Genomic DNA, 22,534 nt, shown 5'->3' on the forward strand with positions numbered 1-22,534 from the left:
CTGCCATGGCTGACTGGAAGTACCAATAAAAATGTTTTCTTCACTGTATTCAATTAACTGCATGGTATGCGTTTCAAAACGATTCAGATCATACTGTGAATAAGATTGCCTTTTCATGCTGTTCTATTTAAGCAAAGGGGATGCCTAAATGACTAAGACTTCATTCTAATGCACACAACTTTGTCGCACATCATAAAATAGTAAACAAAGTCGCATGCAACTGAGCTGGGTGGACCGTGAAGTGCAAAAAAGTAGTTTAAATATTAATTTCGTACCCTGACTATTAAATGGCATAATGCTTTGAAAAGAGAGAATGTTTTATTTCATTTGCAGTTTAAAATCATAATATGATTTTATTTTAAAACGTTGCCTTTGCCAGAAAAAGTAACAAATTGTAATTATCATATGCTTGCTGCCATTTACATTTAGCACTAGGTAAATACGTTTTTTGTTTAGTTAATTAAAACCTTACCAATTTTCACATAAAAGCATAATACAGCAGAATTCATAAATAAAAGAGCATATCATAAAATCATTAATTCCTTGTGCCAAGGTAATCAGAGCACGGTACAATGGTTGTTATCAAAAGCATTCTTGGCTTTTTTGTTTTCTCAAAACATGTGCATGTTACTGGCACGTAAAGTAACTAGTGTATTATAGATGAGGATGAATAAGTTTAATCTCTTGATTTGATAACAAGCCATAACAAAAAGATGTGAAACATTAAAAGTTGTGTGTCTACCAACAAAAGGAATAAATAAGGGGATAGGGTATGAGGGGGCGTGTTTATATTGTTGTAAAATCCGGGTTTAAGTCTCTGTAAAAGTGTGAAACAATGCTAAACTTGGTTGGTCTATGGACAGGCGGGATGGTCTTTTACTGATGTACGTTGGGCTCCAGCTCAAGGTGAAGGGTCCTGATCATTCCGGTATTCCAAGTGACTGTATCGTAGCACACATTTTATGAGCATGAGGCTTGGAAGTCCCAGGTAACCGGGGTGGGGGGGGGGGGGACTGGTTCCTGGTATCAATGGCGGTGTGCGAAGGGGAGGGATATGAGAGGTATGTGGCTTGCTAGTGGAGTTTAAGGTAGTTGGAGCATGGCCTAGGTTCTTATATTCACTGAGCAGTGACACTGTGAGGTTCTTTTAGTTACATTGATTGCTGGTCACTTGTTCTCTTAGTCTTTTCCCCAGCCGCCTCTATAAATCGTTGAAAGGCGACACAGCATCTGTGCATCTCTGCCTCCGTGGCATGCCTTCACTGCTTTTCTGCAGGATCTTATCCCCTTGTTTTTAAATATTGGTTTCAGTACTAGTCGGCGTTCAACTTGCAGTTCCAAGCAGATACACAGTAGGTGTAAGACACTCTCTTCCACTTTCCCACATAAGTGGCAGTTAGTCGGTAAAATGCCCATTCGGAAGTGAAGGTATTTTTCTTTCATTCTCTTATTGAATCCTGCACCCAAATAAGATTGTGGGAAGGGCCTGGTGTGGCTCTGGAAAACAAACCATCCGTGGGCCCTACCTTTGAGCACTACCTTGTATTCCACTATAGACAGCCTCTTCACTGCCTTGTTTACAAGTTGTTTAAAACTGCTGTGAGACCTTGAGGACACCGAGAGATCCTCATGGCCTAGACGATTTATTGATGCTGTCAAGTAGCCCATGGCTCCACATTCCTTCTTTAAGTGTATTTCATTCCATAAATGGGTGTTCAATGTTCCTGGTTCGGACTTTTAATCCTGTGCCAGCATTTAACATAGGCACTTTTGTGAGTGATTTCTTGGGGCTGAAGGCCAAAATCCAGCCTGATTTGGGTGGACAAGACATAATTTGGTAGGTTGAATAGCATTCTTACAGGACTTGAGACTCTGCTGTCCAGAGTGTCCGCATCTTTTCCCCTCAGTCACTTGCTCCCATAAGTATTAGCCAGAATGAGCTTTGCTTGTAGGACCTGTAGCAGTGGGGTAAGGTTTGGGCTGGCAGTTTTGTATTTATTGGATTTTAAAGCTACCACAATTGAGTTACCTCTTCTCTTGATGGCTTCTTTTTTGTGTTTTAAATGTACTTTTGTTGTCTATTATCACCCCAAGTACTTGTATTCTTCAACTGATTCTATTGATGAACCTGCCAATTACCAGCAATAACTGGATGTTATCTTTTTTCGATTTAGTCGCAATACCTTCGATTTGTCAACATTAATAGTGAGACCATTGGTAGCTGAGTCGCTGCTGGTTGTGTCTAGCAGGTGTTGGAGACCAATAGGGGTTCAACTGATCAACACAAGGTCGCCTGCATACAGCAGATTAGAGAGTAAGAACCCGCCAAGCCTTGGAGCATGTAATTTGCAGTTGTTCAATGCCGTCGATAGATCACTCATATACAATTTGAACAGCATCGAGGACAGTTCACACCCGTATTTCAGTCCTATGGTTGCTGGAATTTTTCTGGACAGAAAGTTGCCATCTTCTAGCTTGACTATGACCCATGTGTTAGTGTGTAAGAGTTACCTGGTTTAAAAGAGCAGATGGTATTTTCATTATCTCAAGTTAAGCCCAGAGTTTGTTTCTGTCACTGTTATCAAAAGCTGAGGATTAGTCGATAAAACACAGAGTGGGAGTTTGGGTGCTTTGGGGCCATTTATTAGTAGCGACAGGGCGAGTATGTTCGTTGTGGTTCCCATACCCTTGTAGAAGCCCGTCTGGTTGATGGGATTAATCGATTTTTCTTTTGCTAGGGTAGTAAGGTCATCCAATAACCATCCAATCCAATAACATCAAAATGGCACTGGATGAGGGCAGTTCTATGATTCTGGTGCTGTTGGATCTCTTCGCCGCCTTTGATACGGTGTCTCGATCGTTTAAAGGACGTAGGTTTGGAAAGAACTATCTGTCATGGATGGAAAGTTTCCTATCCGGACGCTCTCAAGAAGTTTGGCTGGGCTCCCACAAATCCACCTATAGGGAGCTCAACAAGGGAGTGCCACAGGGCTCATGTTTAAGTCCGACACTTTTTAATGTGTATGTGGCCCCCTTGGCCAACTTAGCAAGATCATTTGGGTTTACTCCGGTGTCGTACGCTGACGACACCCAACTTCTCTTTCCTTTTAAAAGTCTGACCCCTGCAATAAAAAGATCATTTGCAGATGGAATGAGAGCTATATCAGAATGGATGTCATCAAACTGTCTTCAATGCAACGTTGAGAAAACAGAGGTCATGCTGTTTGGACAAGCGGCAACACACTGGTCACCTGAATGGTGGCCCTCAGAATTAGGTCCTGTTCACAGCCCTAAGAGTACGGTAAAAAACCTGGGAGTGTTATTAGATCAGACACTCACGTTTAAAGATCATGTAAACCAGGTGGCTGGTACCTGCTTTCGGGCAATTGGGATGCTAAAAAGAGTGTTTCCCTATTTACCAGACAGCCACAGGAAAACACTTGTGCAGGCGCTGGTCATCAGCAGAGTGGATTACTGTAACGGTCTCCTTTTAGGAGCCAACGAAGGACAACTTAATAAGTTACAAGTAGTCCAAAATACGGCGGCAAGGACAGTCCTGAACGTTCCCCCTAGGACTCCTTCCCGCCCCCTGCTGACCAGACTCCACTGGTTACCGGTGAGGAAACGAGTGCAGTTTAAGACACTATGTACCATCCACAAAAGTGTGATAGGCGAAGGCCCAAGATATTTGGCCGAAATTTTTCGGCCACACGTTCCTGGGCGCTCTCTGCGTTCTAGCAGTCAACAGTTACTGCAGATACCTAGAATAAAGAAGTCCAGACAAGGAGGCCGAGCGCTGGCTCATGTGGGACCAGTGCTCTGGAACTCTTTACCTCTTGAGCTGAGATCACTCACTAGTCACCTGACTTTCCGGAAGACCCTAAAAACATACTTATTTACCAGTAACTAATTTCTTCCCTGTATGATGTACTATCCCTTGAATAAGACCATCTGGAGCACTATTCTTACTGTCAAAGCGCGGAGATACCCCTTTGGGGGTTTATTCAGGCGCTATATAAGAATATAAAATATAAAATAAATAAATCCAGGAGGAGGCCAGCATAGTATTTGGCCTCAATATCGAATAATGCTACAAGCCTGTAGCTATTTGCTTTGTTCTTGTTGCCTTCCTTGTATATTAGGGAAATAATACCAGGAGTCAGGTATGCTATCTCCTCACGAGATTTGTTCAAACAGCAGTAGTAGTGCAGTCGCTCTTTAATTAAAAATATTTTAATAGGATCGGAGGGATCCCGTTAGGGCCCAGTGCAACCTCCTGCTTTCCTTTGGAAATCCTGTTCTTGATCTGTCGATTTGTAAATCAAAGAAGATCCTTTGCTGCTTGAATGCTTTGGTCAGGGGACTTGCCTCAGGGATGTAGCTAGAGCTGTGCTTCCCAGTTCTAAGACCGTCTTCCTCTGAATTGAAATGTTGCAGTAGGTGAGTTGCACAGGCTTCTTCAGTTAGATGTGAGTTGATTCTATGTATGATCGGATTTTCTAAGCTGTTTATTGTGCACCAAAATCTTGCACCGTTGTTAGTCTTTGATTCATACAGTAGCCTGACCCACTGATTATCATCCAGTTGTCTTTTCGCTTGGCAGATTACTTTTTTTCTTATTCTCTTTTAGTTGCGTTAGCTCCTTCTTAATGATGGGGTCATATCCTGTTTGCCAGTGCCTGTGTAATGTTTTGTTTATTGCTTTCTTGAGATCCCGGAGTTGGGGGATCTTGGACTTGAAGGGGTAGTTGTTTTGGTTGTCTAACAAACAACGTGGGATCTGTTTTTGTAGGGTTTCCCTAGATGTTGAGCCGGAACCGGCCCTTGCTGTGTACATTTCTCCTTATAGTTTGATGAAGAGTTCCCAGTGCGTTATCATGTTTATATCTGCTTCTTCATGGTTATCCCAAAGTATCTTAGCAGAAGCCTGCAATGTTTCTGATTGGTTGGCTTTGCATTTTATCCTCCTGAAGTTCTCAGTGTGTATGGAGTCTGGGTCCTCCACAGGCTCGTCTAGTATCAAACTAAATATGGTCATGGTGATTTCCTGTGGTAGATTATCGCTTTGATCTTGGGTCCCTATTTGAAAGCCAGCAATCTTACTGATATGTAGTAAGGTGACAAAGGTATAGTCTATTAGGGTACTTGCGGCAGTGTTGTGAAATGTTGCGGTCGGATGCTGGGCACCCGTGTAGCGTCCGTTTAATGGCAAAATGCTTAGATGTTCCATATCCCTTATGAAATTCCTGGCGAGTGCTGATTGATTTGTCTTATTGCTCTGTTCCTGGCGAGGAATGTTCCAGGCCATATATTGTTCCTTCAGTAACTCGTCCCTTTTTTGGGGCCCTAGTAAATGCATATTAAAGTCACCTGTCAGCAGTAGGTTGGGCGTTGATTCTTCTGAGACAAATCTGATTATTTCATATCTCACTAATTTTACTCCTTTGGTTTTATCACGTGGATGTATGTATATGTTTAGCAATATTATTTGTTGATTTGTGTTGCCATCCCATATGTTCACTCTGAGAGCTTTAATTGCATTTGTAGGGGTTATGATAGTATCTACATCTTCAGTCGCCGTTATGGTCCTAATTGATGAGAAGATTATTAGTCCACTCTTTACGTGCCCATATTTATCTCCATTTACTGCTGGTGTATGATGTGTTTTGAAGACATGTAAGTGAATGGGTTCTTCTAGCCATGTCTCTTGTAGTAGAATGAAGTTGAAGCCATTGAAGTAATCCAGGAGGTCTCTATCTGATATTTTGTTTCCTAAGCCATATATATTCCATGAGCAGATTCGTAGCTGGTGATCTCCTGGTGAAGTTGTTTTGTTCTAAGTCAAGTACTCTCGCCACGTTGATATATTGTTCTGGCTAAACAAGACCAGTCTTCCAGTGTGGTCACTAGGTTCTGGTCTTATCGTTCTGTCAGTAGTGCGTCCGTGATGAGGGCCCCTTCAGGCATGGATTGAGATTTCTGCCCAGTGATGGGGTACATGGAGTTACTTGATCTACTCTGTTTGTTATCAAGGGGTCTGGATTGCCCGGCTATTGAAGGAGGAGTTTTTTAATTCCCCACACCTTTAGTTAGACCTCTTAATCCAGAATCCTCCTCACTATATCCTCTGAGTAAGTAAGTAAGTAAGTAAAAGGATTTATAAAGCGCATGGCTGCCCGGGAGCGTCCCAGCGCTGAGAGTGCAATGGAGAACTGAGGAGAAGTGGAAGGGTGAAAGGGATGGATTATGAGTTATTGTGGGAAAAGGTGGGTCTTCAGCAATTTACGAAATTTCATATGGTTAGGTTCAGAGCGCATCCGAGTTGGAAGAGAGTTCCACAGGGTTGCGGCTGTGACCGAAAAACGTCGTCCTCCCGTACGGGCCTTCTTGACTCTGTGCACAGTGGCCAAGTTGCCTTGAGATGAGCGCAGGGACCTGTTGGGTTTGTAGGGGTAGAGCATAGTCCTCAGCATAGGGGGCCCTTTACCCTGCAGTGATCTGTGAGTAATACAAAGGGCCTTAAATTTGATCCTTTCATGGATCGGCAGCCAATGGAGAGCTCTAAGCGCTGGTTTAGCAGATGCTCTTCGAGCGGTGCCTGTAAGTAGCCTGTGAGGACCATGTTGCCTATGTTACTTCTTGGCTTGAGAGTTATTTGATTGTTTTGAACTCTATTCTTTCAAGATCATTCAAATTATGTCAGCCAAACTACTGATCGATCTAAATAATCGTAGAATGTTCCCTCATTGAGAATATCCCCGCTACCTCTAGACTTTAATTCGGGAATGAACAGTTTTGAGTGGCTTTTGATTTGTGGCTGTTTGGTAGTTGGAAGATTAGCCTGAATGGCCTGACCCTCTTGAGGATGGAGATTTAGAGAGTCTGCTTGAGCTTCGAGGTCTTCCCTGGTGGAATGAATTACTTTTGTTGAGGAGATTGGATTAGCATGTCTATTTTTCATTGAAATGGCCGGCTTACTGCTACTTGCGATCTTCATGCTTTCCTCTAATGCTTTATAAAACGGCTCGGGCAGTTCTTCCTTGGCCTTTCCAGCTCAGGTTCGGAGCACTCCGTGATTGGTGTGGCCAGTTGGCTCACATTTACCACTAGGATGTGTGGACCAGGAACTAGTTTTAAATTCCCACTTCCCATTTCGGTTGTCTAATTTGCACCCCAGCTGGTTTGCATATGTGTGTGCAATATGCAATATCACCAGCATACTAATAGGTCGCATTTAAGCATGGGCGTAAAATCTGTTCAATTCGCGGTATTTGCGGATTTTCTGCAATTTCGCGGTCTGCGAATCTCGCAAAATTGCAGAAAAATCCGCGAAATCGCGATCGGGATGGATTTTCAAAAACTGAAGTACATTAAGCACTTACAGGGTTACAGCAGGTGCCCAAGTTGAAGCTAATTTCTTTGTAACCATTTACAAAATGGTTACAAAGAAATTAACTTCAACTTGGGCACCTGCTGTAACCCTGTAAGTGCTTCCTGAGCAGCGCCTCCAGAGTTGTTGCCTATTTGCAACTATTCTCTGACCCTGCTCTGACCCTCGAAGCAGGGTCGGAGAATAGTTAAAAGTATGGCACAATGCTCCAGGCTGTCACAAAAATTAAACCACAACAGGAAGCACTTACAGATAAGGAAGCAGGTGCCAGACTTGAAGCTCAAATTCAGTTACATATTAACCAGCCCCCGGTTGAGGCTGTGCAGGTGTGCTTTCTCCCCATAATCTACAGTGGTGAACCAGAGGGTGTTGTGATGAACCAGAAGGTGCAGTTGTGAACCAGAGGGTGCTGTAATGAACCAGAGGGTGGCAGTGGTGAACCAGAGGGTGGCAGTGGTGAGCCAGAGGGTGCTGTAATGAACCAGAGGGTTGCAGTGATGAACCAGAGGGTGGCAGTGATGAACCAGAGGGTGACAGTGATGAACCAGAGGGAGGCAGTGGTGATCTAGAGGGTGGCATTGATGAACCGGAGGGTGGCAGTGGTGAACCAGAGGGTGTCAGTGGTAAACCAGAGGGTGGCAGTGGTGAACCAGAGGGTGCTGTGATGAACCAGAGGGTGGCAGTGATGAACCAGAGGGTGACAGTGATGAACCAGAGGGTGGCAGTGGTGAACCAGAGGGTAGCAGTGATGAACCAGAGGGTGGCAGTGATGAACCAGAGGGTGGCAGGGGTGAACCAGAGGGTGGCAGTGGTGAACCAGAGGGTAGCAGTGATGAACCAGAGGGTGGCAGTGATGAACCAGAGGGTGGCAGGGGTGAACCAGAGGGTGGCAGTGGTGAACCAGAGGGTGGCATTGATGAACCAGAGGGTGGCAGTGGTGAACCAGAGGGTGGCAGTGATGAACCAGAGGGTGGCATTGATGAACCAGATGGTGGCAGGGGTGAACCAGAGGGTGGCAGTCGTGAACCAGAGGGTGGCAGTGGTGAACCAGAGGGTGGCAGTGATGAACCAGAGGGTGGCAGTGATGAACCAGAGGGTGGCAGTGATGAACCAGAGGTTGGCAGTGATGGACCAGAGGGTGGCAGGTGTGAACCAGAGGGTGGCAGTGGTGAACCAGAGGGTGGCAGTGATGAACCTAAGGGTGGAAGTGATGAACCAGAGGGTGGCAGTGATGAACCAGAGTGTGACAGTGGTGAACCAGAGGGTGACAGTGGTGAACCAGAGGGTTCTGTGATGAACCAGATGGTGGCAGGGGTGAACCAGAGGGTGTCAGTGGTGAACCAGAGGGTGTCAGTGGTGAACCAGAGGGTGCTGTGATGAACCAGAGGGTGGCAGTGGTGAACCAGAGGGTGGCAGTGGTGAACCAGAGGGTGGCAGTGATGAACCAGAGGGTGGCAGTGATGAACCAGAGGGTGTCAGGGGAGAACCAGAGGGTGGCAGTGATGAACCAGAGGGTGTCAGGGGTGAACCAGAGGGTGCTGTGATGAATCATAGGGTGGCAGTGATGAACCAGAGGGTGGCAGTGGTGAACCAGAGGGTGGCATTGATGAACCAGAGGGTGACAGTGATGATCCAGAGGGTGGCAGTGGTGAACCAGAGGGTGGCAGTGATGAACTAGAGGGTGGCAGTGATGAACAGAGGGTGGCAGTGGTGAACCAGAGGGTGCTCTGATGAACCAGAGGGTGGCAGTGATGAACCAGAGGGTGGCAGTGGTGGACCAGAGGGAGCTGTGATGAACCAGAGGGTGGCAGTGATGAAGCAGAGGGTGGCAGTGGTGAACCAGAGGGTGCTGTGATGAATCAGAGGATGGCAGTGATCAACCAGAGGGTGACGGTGATGATCCAGAGGGTGGCAGTGGCATACCAGAGGGTGGCAGTGATGAAGCAGAGGGTGGCCGTGATGATCCAGAGGGTGACAGTGATGAACCAGAGGGTGGCAGTGGTGAACCAGAGGGTGGCATGATGAACCAGAGGGTGGCAGTGGTGAACCAGAGGGTGGCAATGGTGAACCAGAGGGTGGCAGTGATGAACCAGAGGGTGACAGTGATGAACCAGAGGATGGCAGTGATGAACCAGAGGGTGACAGTGGTGAACCAGAGGGTGACAGTGATGAACCAGAGGGTGGCAGTGGTGAACCAGAGGGTGCTGTGATGAACCAGAGGGTGGCAGTGATGAACCAGAGGGTGACAGTGATGAACCAGAGGGAGACAGTGGTGAACCAGAGGGTGGCAGGTGTGAACCAGAGGGTGGCAGTGACGAATCAGAGGGTGGCAGTGGTGAACCAGAGGGTGGCAGTGATGAACCAGAGGATGGCAGTGATGAACCAGAGGGTGGCGCTGCTAAACTGCCCGGGAGCCCTGTGGGTGTGAGCCCCTGGGCTGCTGAGCTGCCCAGGGGTTGTGAGACCACGCGCTACTGAACTGCCCCGGGGCCCAGTGGGTGTGAGCCCCCATGCTGCTGAACTGCCCCGGAGCCCTCTCAGTGTGAAAATCATTCATGCTCAATTGCCTGGGAGCCCTCTGGGTGTGAGCACACATTGTGATAAGTGTCCCCCTGCCCCCAGTACATAAATACCCGTACTGCACAGCACCATTATGCTCTTGCACCATGAAGTCTGGTGCCTGGATGCTCCTGATCCGTGTAGGTGGTACCACCGTCTGGTGCAGTCAAAATGTAAAGTCATAACTTGCTACACAGCACCAATAAACATGTGTCGCCCCTGGCACCGGTATGCGCATGTACCAGGCGTGGAGCACCCGCATGCCACTGCACCCAACTGCCCAGCATCAGCATATGCCTGTACGGGGCAGTTAAGTATGAGATGGGACATTGTCCAGCAGTAGCAGCTGCATGCGCCTGAACCCACTGAGCAGGATCAGAATGGCTTTGTACCTACACGCGCAGCAGAGCTATCTTGGACATCTGAAGGATTCTGTAGTCCTGTGCCAAACGTATTTTTGCATCCATGAGTTTCCCGAGCACCATCCCCGTGTAGCTCCTGTGACCAGGTGGCTGCTTTCTCCTCATCTGCTGCTCTGCTCGGTCTCTGACCCTTTATTAACAAGATGCATGTGAACTCGATAAGAAGCCCCGCCCGTTTGGCCCCATCCACCACACACTAGCAGTATGAAACGTCATCCTGCCCGTCTCCACTATAATGGCCAGCTCACTCAAGGGACCTCGGTGCCTTTTGGCGCGCTAGCAAAGTTACAGGCACACATGGTCACATATTTGTGCAAATGGCACAAAAATCCGCGAGTTCGTGGGGAAATACGCGAACTCGTGGACTTTTTTTGCAGTTTCGCACAAATTCGCGGACCGCGAATTCGCAAATTTTGCCCATACTTAGTCGCATTGCAAATTATATGTTTGCAGGGGTCATATAATGACCTGTATAATAAATATTAATTACACCGGTTAAAATTTGCAACCCTTTATGAATGTTTTGAATATAGGGATGAATGAAGGCCTGCAAAGGATACCACACCTCCACCTGACGTTCTTTTCTTTCCCAAAGGGACCATATTTTTGAAAATGTTTTCAGTGGGGTGTTTTACAAAATGTATATGGACTTTTGCAAACACCAAAGCTAAATAACTACTGACTAATTATGAGAGACTATTGGTGCTTTACAAAAGGAACCAGAAAGCCACCTTTGTAATATGAAAAGGGTTATCTCTCATCAAACAATACCAAACTGTCTCAGCGGCTGTTAGCTCATTTTCATGTAGCCATTCCCCATAGATTGAAGCACCTTTTACCCCAGTGCATTAGTGAGGTAGTGTGGTAGTGCAACTATCTTCCTACATCACACATATTTCATGTCCTGGAGAAGCCTTTGGAAGGGGGTACAGAAGGTCCCATGATCCACTTAGAGTGATGCTCTTACCTAGGCCATGGCTGTGTAAGTGTGTTGCACTAGGGAACTCGCTTCACAACCTTTTAGTGGGGGACTGATACTCCAGTGGTGGTGCATTCTTGAGGAACCAGTCTTCAATCAAAGATGGGTGGTTTGTTTGCATTACAGAGGAGAGTGGCAAATTAATATTCCACTCTCAATGTGCCAAAGTTCATAGTCACCCACGAATACAGTCTGCATGTGTTGCTCAACTCTTGGTAAAATATACATAATAAAGTGTGTTTGGGGGTCAAACACTTAACCATGTTTGTGAGTTGAATGGAGCAGAATTCCTGTGTGAATTCTGCTTCACTATGTCAGGCATGACCATGGTTCCTACATCAGGATTTATCAGGTATGGGAACAATGGTCCCAGTTTTGCAGTCCAGCCCTGTTCCTTAGCATCCCCACCCCCCATTAAGGCATAAAAGGGGAGCATGTAATGCTTCTCCTGTCAAGCAACATCCTCTCCTTCCTTCTACCATCTCCCCATAACACTTTGATTAGTCAACATCCCACTCCTACACCCCCACTTAGAGCAGATGGTAAATCTGATGGAAACAGAGGAAAAATAAATATTGTGCATAATTCCACAAGTAAAACCAGGTCCGCATAACTGTTTCCCATTCCATGGCAAATAACTTGTTATTGCATCGTACTAGTGTGGTGTTACCTTACAGTTATAAAGTTTAATAGTGCAGAGTGGCCAACCCACTGGAACCGTGCAACTTATAATAGCAGCCTAATTGTGTAATGAAGAGCCTTATTTCAATGGAGACATGGCCAGATTTTGTGGCTGAAAACACTCCAGTTCGCAAAATCAGAGCACTTGCACCCGTGAAGTGCAAAAAAGTAGTTTAAATATTAATTTCGTAACCTGACTATTAAATGGCATAATGCTTTGAAAAGAGAGAATGTTTTATTTCATTTGCAGTTTAAAATCATAATATGATATTATTTTAAAACGTTGCCTTTGCCAGAAAAAGTAACAAATTGTAATTATCATATGCTTGCTGCCATTTACATTTAGCACTAGGTAAATACGTTTTTTGTTTAGTTAATTAAAACCTTACCAATTTTCACATAAAAGGATAATACAGCAGAATTCATAAATAAAAGAGCATATCATAAAATCATTAATTCCTTGTGCCAAGGTAATCAGAGCACGGTACAATGGTTGTTATCAAAAGCATTCTTGGCTTTTCTGTTTTCTCAAAACATGTGCATGTTACTGGCACGTAAAGTAACTAGTGTATTATAGATGAGGATGAATAAGTTTAATCTCTTGATTTGATAACAAGCCATAACAAAAAGATGTGAAACATTAAAAGTTGTGTGTCTACCAACAAAAGGAATAAATAAGGGGATAGGGTATGAGGGGGCGTTTTTATATTGTTGTAAAATCCGGGTTTGAGTCTCTGTAAAAGTGTGAAACAATGCTAAACTTGGTTGGTCTATGGACAGGCGGGATGGTCTTTTACTGATGTACGTTGTGCTCCAGCTCAAGGTGAAGGGTCCTGATCATTCCGGTATTCCAAGTGACTGTATCGTAGCCCACATTTTATGAGCATGAGGCTTGGAAGTCCCAGGTAACCTGGGTGGGGGGGGGGGGACTGGTTCCTGGTATCAATGGCGGTGTGCGAAGGGGAGGGATATGAGAGGTATGTGGCTTGCTAGTGGAGTTTAAGGTATTTGGAGCATGGCCTAGGTTCTTATATTCACTGAGCAGTGACACTGTGAGGTTCTTTTAGTTACATTGATTGCTGGTCACTTGTTCTCTTAGTCTTTTCCCCAGCCGCCTCTATAAATCGTTGAAAGGCGACACAGCATCTGTGCATCTCCGCCTCCGTGGCATGCCTTCACTGCTTTTCTGCAGGATCTTATCCCCTTGTTTTTAAATATTGGTTTCAGTACTAGTCGGCATTCAACTTGCAGTTCCAAGCAGATACACAGTAGGTGTAAGACACTCTCTTCCACTTTCCCACATAAGTGGCAGTTAGTCGGTAAAATGCCCATTCGGAAGTGAAGGTATTTTTCTTTCATTCTCCTATTGAATCCTGCACCCAAATAAGATTGTGGGAAGGGCCTGGTGTGGCTCTGAAAAACAAACCATCCGTGGGCCCTACCTTTGAGCACTACCTTGTATTCCACTATAGACAGCCTCTTCACTGCCTTGTTTACAAGTTGTTTAAAACTGCTGTGAGACCTTGAGGACACCGAGAGATCCTCATGGCCTAGACGATTTATTGATGCTGTCAAGTAGCCATGGCTCCACATTCCTTCTTTAAGTGTATTTCATTCCATAAATGGGTGTTCAATGTTCCTGGTTCGGACTTTTTAATCCTGTGCCAGCATTTAACATAGGCACTTTTGTGAGTGATTTCTTGGGGCTGAAGGCCAAAATCCAGCCTGACTTGGGTGGACAAGACATAATTTGGTAGGTTGAATATCATTCTTGCATAACTTGAGACTCTGCTGTCCAGAGTGTCCGCATCTTTTCCCCTCAGTCACTTGCTCCCATAAGTATTAGCCGGAATGAGCTTTGCTTGTAGGACCTGTAGCAGTGGGGTAAGGTTTGGGCTGGCAGTTTTGTATTTAATGGATTTTAAAGCTACCGCAATTAAGTTACCTCTTCTCTTGATGGCTTCTTTTTTGTGTTTTAAATGTACTTTTGTTGTCTATTATCACCCGAAGTACTTGTATTCTTCAACTGATTGTATTGATGAACCTGCCAATTACCAGCAATAACTGGATGTTATCTTTTTTCGAATTAGTCGCAATACCTTCGATTTGTCAACATTAATAGTGAGACCATTGGTAGCTGAGTAGCTGCTGGTTGTGTCTAGCAGGTGTTGGAGACCAATAGGGGTTCAACTGATCAACACAAGGTCGTCTGCATACAGCAGATTAGAGAGTAAGAACCCGCCAAGCCTTGGAGCATGTAATTTGCAGTTGTTCAATGCCGTCGATAGATCACTCATATACAATTTGAACAGCATCGAGGACAGCTCACACCCCTATTTCAGTCCCATGGTTGCTGGAATTGTTCTGGACAGAAAGTTGCCATCTTCTAGCTTGACTATGACCCATGTGTTAGTGTGTAAGAGTTGCCTGGTTTAAAAGAGCAGATGGTATTTTCATTATCTCAAGTTAAGCCCAGAGTTTGTTTCTGTCACTGTTATCAAAAGCTGAGGATTAGTCGATAAAACACAGAGTGGGAGTTTGGGTGCTTTGGGACCATTTATTAGTAGCGACAGGGCGAGTATGTTCGTTGTGGTTCCCATACCCTTGTAGAAGCCCGTCTGGTTGATCGGATTAATCGATTTTTCTTTTGCCCAGGTAGTAAGGTCATCCAGGAGGAGGCCAGCATAGTATTTGGCCTCAATATCGAATAATGCTACAAGCCTGTAGCTATTTGCTTTGTTCTTGTCGCCTTCCTTGTATATTAGGGAAATAATACCAGGAGTCAGGTATGCTATCTCCTCACGAGATTTGTTCAAACAGCAGTAGTACTGCAGTCGCTCTTTAATCCAATTTTTAAAAATATTTTAATAGGATCGGAGGGATCCCGTTAGGGCCCAGTGCAACCTCCTGCTTTCCTTTGGAAATCATGTTCTTGATCTGTCGATTTGTAAATCAAAGAAGATCCTTTGCTGCTTGAATGCTTTGGTCAGGGGACTTGCCTCAGGGATGTAGCTAGAGCTATGCTTCCCAGTTCTAAGACCGTCTTCCTCTGAATTTAAATGTTGCAGTAGGTGAGTTGCACAGGCTTCTTCAGTTAGATGTGAGTTGATTCTATGTATGTTCGGATTTTCTAAGCTGTTTATTGTGCACCAAAATCTTGCACCGTTGTTAGTCTTTGATTCATACAGTAGCATGACCCACAGATTATCATCCAGTTGTCTTTTCGCTTGGCAGATTACTTTTTTCTTATTCTCTTTTAGTTGCGTTAGCTCCTTCTTAATGATGGGGTCATATCCTGTTTGCCAGTGCCTGTGTAATGTTTTGTTTATTGTTTCTTGAGATCCCGGAGTTGGGGGATCTTGGACTTGAAGGGGTAGTTGTTTTGGTTGTCTAACAAACAACTTGGGATCTGTTTTTGTAGGGTTTCCCTAGATGTTGAGCCGGAACCGGCCCTTGCTGTGTACATTTCTCCTTATTGTTTGATGAAGAATTCCCAGTGCGTTATCATGTTTATATCTGCTTCTTCATGGTTATCCCAAAGTGTCTTAGCAGAAGCCTGCAATGTTTCTGATTGGTTGGCTTTGCATTTTATCCTCCTGAAGTTCTCAGTGTGTATGGAGTCTGGGTCCTCCACAGGCTCGTCTAGTATCAAACTAAATATGCTCATGGTGATTTCCTGTGGTAGATTATCGCTTTGATCTTGAGTCCCTATTTGAAAGCCAGCAATCTTACTGATATGTAGTAAGGTGACAAAGGTATATTCTATTAGGGTACTTGCGGCAGTGTTGTGAAATGTTGCGGTCGGATGCTGGGCACCCGTGTAGCGTCCGTTTAATGGCAAAATGCTTAGATGTTCCATATCCCTTATGAAATTCCTGGTGAGTGCTGATTGATTTGTCTTATTGCACTGTTCCTGGCGAGGGATGTTCCAGGCCATATATTGTTCCTTCAGTAACTCGTCCCTTTTTTGGGGCCCTAGTAAATGCATATTAAAGTCACCTGTCAGCAGTAGGTTGGGCGTTGATTCTTCTGAGACAAATCTGATTATTTCATATCTCACTAATTTTACTCCTTTGGTTTTATCACGTGGATGTATGTATATGTTTAGCAATATTATTTGTTGATTTGTGTTGCCATCCCATATGTTCACTCTGAGAGCTTTAATTGCATTTGTAGGGGTTATGATAGTATCTACATCTTCAGTCGCCGTTATGGTCCTAATTGATGAGAAGATTATTAGTCCACTCTTTAGGTGCCCAAATTTGGCTCCATTTACTGCTGGTGTATGATGTGTTTTGAAGACATGTAAGTGAATGGGTTCTTCTAGCCATGTCTCTTGTAGTAGAATGAAGTTGAAGCCATTGAAGTAATCCAGGAGGTCTCTATCTGATATTTTGTTTCCTAAGCCATATATATTCCATGAGCAGATTCGTAGCTGGTGATCTCCTGGTGAAGTTGTTTTGTTCTAAGTCAAGTACTCTCGCCACGTTGATATATTGTTCTGGCTAAACAAGACCAGTCTTCCAGTGTGGTCACTAGGTTCTGGTCTTTTCGTTCTGTCAGTAGTGCGTCCGTGATGAGGGCCCCATTAGGCATGGATTGAGATTTCTGCCCAGTGATGGGGTACATGGAGTTACTTGATCTACTCTGTTTGTTATCAAGGGGTCTGGATTGCCCGGCTATTGAAGGAGGAGTTGTTTAATTCCCCACACCTTTAGTTAGACCTCTTAATCCAGAATCCTCCTCACTATATCCTCTGAGGACCATGTTGCCTATGTTGCTTCTTGGCTTGAGAGTTATTTGATTGTTTTGAACTCTATTCTTTCAAGATCATCCGAAATTGACCACCGCCCCTTCTACCAACTCGCGGACCTCCACACATACCTTCAACACTCCTATCACACCTACAGCGAGCATTAACACACCGCTCACCGCTGACAGCACAGCTCCCACCTTTAACACACCAAAATTAGTCCAGCACCAGAATAACACGCACCCCGACAAATCCCCCCCTTTATCACCCCCCATTCTCAGTCCCCATTACCCTCTAACCATCTACGCAGAACATACCTCCTCTCTTAATTTAACTCCCCCTCCCCTCAACAGGATCATCTCCAATGCCGCTTCTCCTCCTACTCTCAGCCCCCACTATCCTCCCTACACCCCCACCACGGCTATCAGTCTCACAGACTACACCCTGACCCCCCCGCCTACCACCAATGCCCTCAGTCAGATCACCAACGTCCTCCCTACCTCATCCACACCCCTCCCGCCCAAAACTTCTTGCCTGCCTAACTCCATCCCGCACACCAACACAACGCAAACCTGCTCGTACACCAGCCCTCTCTCCCACCTGCACACGAATTCCCTTGTCAGCCAATCACTCCTGACTGCCACCCCCACCCCCTCCACCTCCCCCACGATGGAATACATCATGGCCACCCTCACTCAGATCAAAGAAGACATACACACCATCAAAGAACTACTCTCTACACACCCTATACACCTCTCACCCTCCTCAACCTTCCCTCCCAACTTGCCCCCTACTCCGCCGGCTGACTCCCGCACTCAACACGCCCCACACCGGGCATCAATCCCTGCTCATAGGCGCAGCAACTGCCCTCGGCCCCCGCAACACCCCTGCAACGTCTCACGCAACTACACCCCCCCGCCCAACCTGCCCCCCACCCATCCGACAAACTCTCTCACTCAGCTATCCCCCAAGCTGACCTCAATCCCAGGTCGTAATCGCAACAATCGCCCGCGTCGCACCCACAACTCTTCTTCTGACCTCGACACACTCACCCTTCTCCGCTCCTATGACCCAGCCCTCCAAAATAACACAACCACCCCACACCTCAACATTCCCACGATACACTCAAATCCCCTTAGACCGCCCACACTAAACAGCAGATTCTCCATCCCCAATAACCTTAGAAAAGTCCCTCTCTCTCTCGAACCATCTACCACCCTCAACACACCCCGTCTCAAATGCACTCTTCTCAACTGCAGATCAGCCAAGAAACATTCCGCCGCCATTGCTGACCTCCTCTTATCGCGGGACCTTGACCTAATCATCTTGACTGAAACCTGGCTAACTGAATCTTCGACACCTATAATGAACATCTTGGTTCCTCCCGACTACCACATTATCAGGCTCGACAGAACAGGCAAAATAGGTGGTGGAATCGCATGCATCTACAAGAACAACCTCTCTGTTCAGAAAGTCAATTCCACCTCCCTACCATCCCTAACATCCTGGGAATACATATGCCTTGACATTATTAGTGAGGGCAAACCGATATGCTCGCTTCACAGCATTTACCATCCACCCAGGGACAACTTCACCTTTTCCCAAGAAATAATGGAGTTGATCTCAACTAATTCCGGACGGCAACTCACCCAAATATACCTTGGTGACTTCAACCTCCACTGGAACGATCGCAACGACGCAGTGGTAAATAGTCTTAAAAATTTCCTCGATGCACTTAACCTCACCCAAATATGCAACAGCCCGACCCACGAGAAAGGATCTACCCTCGACCTGATCATCTCCAAAGAGGATTCTATCCAACTCGAGTCCATCCAACCCTGTGACTGGTCAGATCATCATATTGTCACATTTTTTCTCAATGAAAAAGTCAAAGTTAACCCGGCTCAACTCTCCAAGCCCAAAGTCTGGAAAAGAGACTCGAAAAAGCTCAACCCAGGCTCTTTGCCCCCTAACAGTTGCAACATCCTACTGCCACCGACAGGCGCTACAGACGTCCAAACTCTGACTGACCACTATCTCAACACTATGGCCTCTATAATTAATGAGGCTGCACCTATGGAGCTGAAAAGAGTCTCTACTAAAATCTCCAAACCATGGTACGACGGGAGTCTCAATGAGGATAGACGAGACATGCGAATGGCAGAGCGTACCTGGAGATCAGCTCCCTCTGCAATGCACCTAAAAGAGCTGAAGAACAAGAGAAACGCCTACTTCAGGAAAATAAAACGCTCAAAATCAGACTTCTTCAGCCTCCAACTCGACCAAGCAAAAAACCGCCCGAGAAAACTATTTGAGCTAATCAAAACACAATCCAAGGAACAACCCCAACCGGTCAACACTAGGCATGAGGCACCCTCCTGTGAAGACTTCGCTGCTTTCTTTATCCAAAAAACTGACAAAATAAAAAGCGATCTCCTCATTGACGCAAGCCTCTACTCCAAACCCCAATGCCTAGCACCCACCGAACCAAAAAACAATGCTACATGGTCTACCTTCGACACATACTCGGAAGAAGAAATTGGCAAACTACTCAGCACCTTGAAACCATCCAATCACCTCACGGACCCCCTCCCTGCCTCCGCAGTAAAAGACTTTACCCCTTTGCTTCTCCCCCTCTGGACTAAAATTATCAACAGCTCTCTCCAACAAGGAAGCATACCTGACTCCCTCAAAGTTGGTCAGGTCACACCTCTACTAAAGAAACCTACAGCCGACCCCTCTGATCTCAACAATTACCGTCCCATCACCAATATTCCTACTCTCGCCAAACTGTTGGAAAAATGCGCACAACTACAATTGACTAAACACATTGAGCAATTTGATCTCCTCAACAGCCACCAGTCAGGCTTCCGAGCAGGACACAGCACAGAAACTGCTATGACTCACATAATTGACGACGCACTTCAAATGCTAGACCAAAACGACACCTGCCTCCTCATCCTTCTTGATCTCTCTTCAGCATTCGACACCGTTAAACATGAGAATCTACTAGAACTACTAAACACAAGAATGGGTCTATCTGGAACTGTTCTCAAGTGGTTCACTTCCTTTCTTCACAACAGGTCGCAGAAATTCAAGAGCAACAACCTGATGTCCTCGCCAATACCTGTAACGCTAGGCGTCCCCCAAGGATCCTCTCTATCACCAACTCTGTTCAACCTAGTCATGGAACCTCTCACCTCCTTGCTACATGCATCCAACGTAAACTTTCACATGTACGCCGATGACACTCAGCTATATCTCAAGCTACAATCCCCCAAAGACATCTTGCGTCTGAACTCAACGATCAGAAGCACCCAATCTTGGCTGGCTGATAATCACCTCAAACTCAACGCTATGAAGACTGAGTTCCTTCTGATCTCACCTCCCACTAAAACATCTACCACACAAACATGGCTTAAGCACCTAACAGCACTCAATGTCCAACCGACCATAGTGGATTCAGCAAAATCCTTAGGCATAACACTTGACACCAACCTCAACATGCAGCAACATATCAGCAAGGCAACAAAGGGAGCGAACTTCCAGATCAATACCCTGAGGAAACTTAAACCCTACCTCCCAGCCAAAGACTTCCAAACAGCAGTACAAGCACTAGTCATCCCACGTATTGAATACGGCAGTACCGCCCTCTGCGGACTCCCCCTAACTACTACCGCACCACTAAGATCTTCTCTAAATGCTGCAGCGAGACTCATCACTGGGTCAAAAAAGCACTCCCATATTACCCCTGACTTGAAATCCCTGAATTGGCTGCCTTTTGAAGCCAGAATACAGCTGAAAATCGCCTGCATGACACACAAGGCGGTACACCTAAACTCACCCGGCTACCTCGCTCAGAAACTGACAATCTCTGGGGGAATTAGAAACACGAGAGGCACAAACAATCTTCTGCTGAAACCTCGAAGATTCAGGAAGGAAAAAACATACAAGCGCTCCTTCTCAGGATTGGCGCCTAGGATCTGGAACTCACTCCCTCCCGAAACCAGGCTTATCTCTTCCACTACACTCTTTAAAAAAGAAGTAAAAGCTATCCTCATGGCTAAATACACTTGATCTATTATCTCGAACTCTGTTAACACCCTGCACCGATGTGTACTACTTGCTTGACCCATTTACTTATTTGTATGAGTTGTCTTATTACTCATGTGATGGGCTTTGCAGCCACCTATCTGTACTATATGATCTATTGATTTATTGTTTGACTATGTTCCCTCATGTACCCCTCTATGTAAAGCGCTCTGATATCTGTGAAGATCTTGTTCGCACTATATAAAACTTTGAAACTAAATAAATAAATAAATAAATAAATAAATTATGTCAGCCAAACTACTGATCGATCTAAATAATCGTAGAATGTTCCCTCATTGAGAATATCCCCGCTACCTCTAGACTTTAATACGGGAATGAACAGTTTTGAGTGGCTTTTAATTTGTGGCTGTTTGGTAGTTGGAAGATTAGCCTGAATGGCCTGACCCTCTTGAGGATGGAGATTTAGAGAGTCTGCTTGAGCTTCGAGGTCTTCCCTGGTGGAATGAATTACTTTTGTTGAGGAGATTGGATTAGCATGTCTATTTTTCATTGAAATGGCCGGCTTACTGCTACTTGCGATCTTCATGCTTTCCTCTAATGCTTTATAAAACGGCTCAGGCAGTTCTTCCTTGGCCCTTTCCAGCTCAGGTTCGGAGCACTCCGTGATTGGTGTGGCCAGTTGGCTCACATTTACCACTAGGATGTGTGGACCAGGAACTAGTTTTAAATTCCCACTTCCCATTCAGGTTGTCTAATTTGCCCCCAAGCTGGTTTGCATATGTGTGTGCAATACGCAATATCACCAGCATACTAATAGGTCGCATTTAAGCATGGGCGTAAAATCTGGTCAGTTCGCGGAATTTGCGGATTTTCTGCAATTTCGCGGTCTGCGAATCTCGCAAAATTGCAGAAAAATCCGCGAAATCGCGTTCGGGATGGATTTTCAAAAACTGAAGTACATGAAGCACTTACAGGGTTACAGCAGGTGCCCAAGTTGAAGCTAATTTCTTTGTAACCATTTACAAAATGCTTACAAAGGAATTAACTTCAACTTGGGCACCTGCTGTAACCCTGTAAGTGCTTCCTGAGCGGCGCCTCCAGAGTTGTTGCCTATTTGCAACTATTCTCTGACCCTGCTCTGACCCTTGAAGCAGGGTCGGAGAATAGTTAAAAGTATGGCACAATGCTCCAGGCTGTCACAAAAATTAAACCACAACAGGAGGCACTTACAGATAAGGAAGCAGGTGCCAGACTTGAAGCTCAAATTCAGTTACATATTAACCAGCCCCCGGTTGAGGCTGGGCAGGTGTGCTTTCTCCCCATAATCTACAGTGGTGAACCAGAGGGTGCTGTGATGAACCAGAAGGTGCAGTTGTGAACCAGAGGGTGCTGTGATGAACCAGAGGGTGGCAGTGGTGAACCAGAGGGTGGCAGTGGTGAGCCAGAGGGTGCTGTAATGAACCAGAGGGTTGCAGTGATGAACCAGAGGGTGGCAGTGATGAACCAGAGGGTGACAGTGATCAACCAGAGGGTGGCAGTGGTGATCTAGAGGGTGGCAGTGATTAACCGGAGGGTGGCAGTGGTGAACCAGAGGGTGGCAGTGGTAAACCAGAGGGTGGCAGTGGTGAACCAGAGGGTGCTGTGATGAACCAGAGGGTGGCAGTGATGAACCAGAGGGTGACAGTGATGAACCAGAG

The sequence above is a fragment of the Lissotriton helveticus genome, chromosome 2_1 (assembly GCF_964261635.1).
Source record: "Lissotriton helveticus chromosome 2_1, aLisHel1.1, whole genome shotgun sequence".
In the NCBI taxonomy this organism is placed as follows: domain Eukaryota; kingdom Metazoa; phylum Chordata; class Amphibia; order Caudata; family Salamandridae; genus Lissotriton; species Lissotriton helveticus.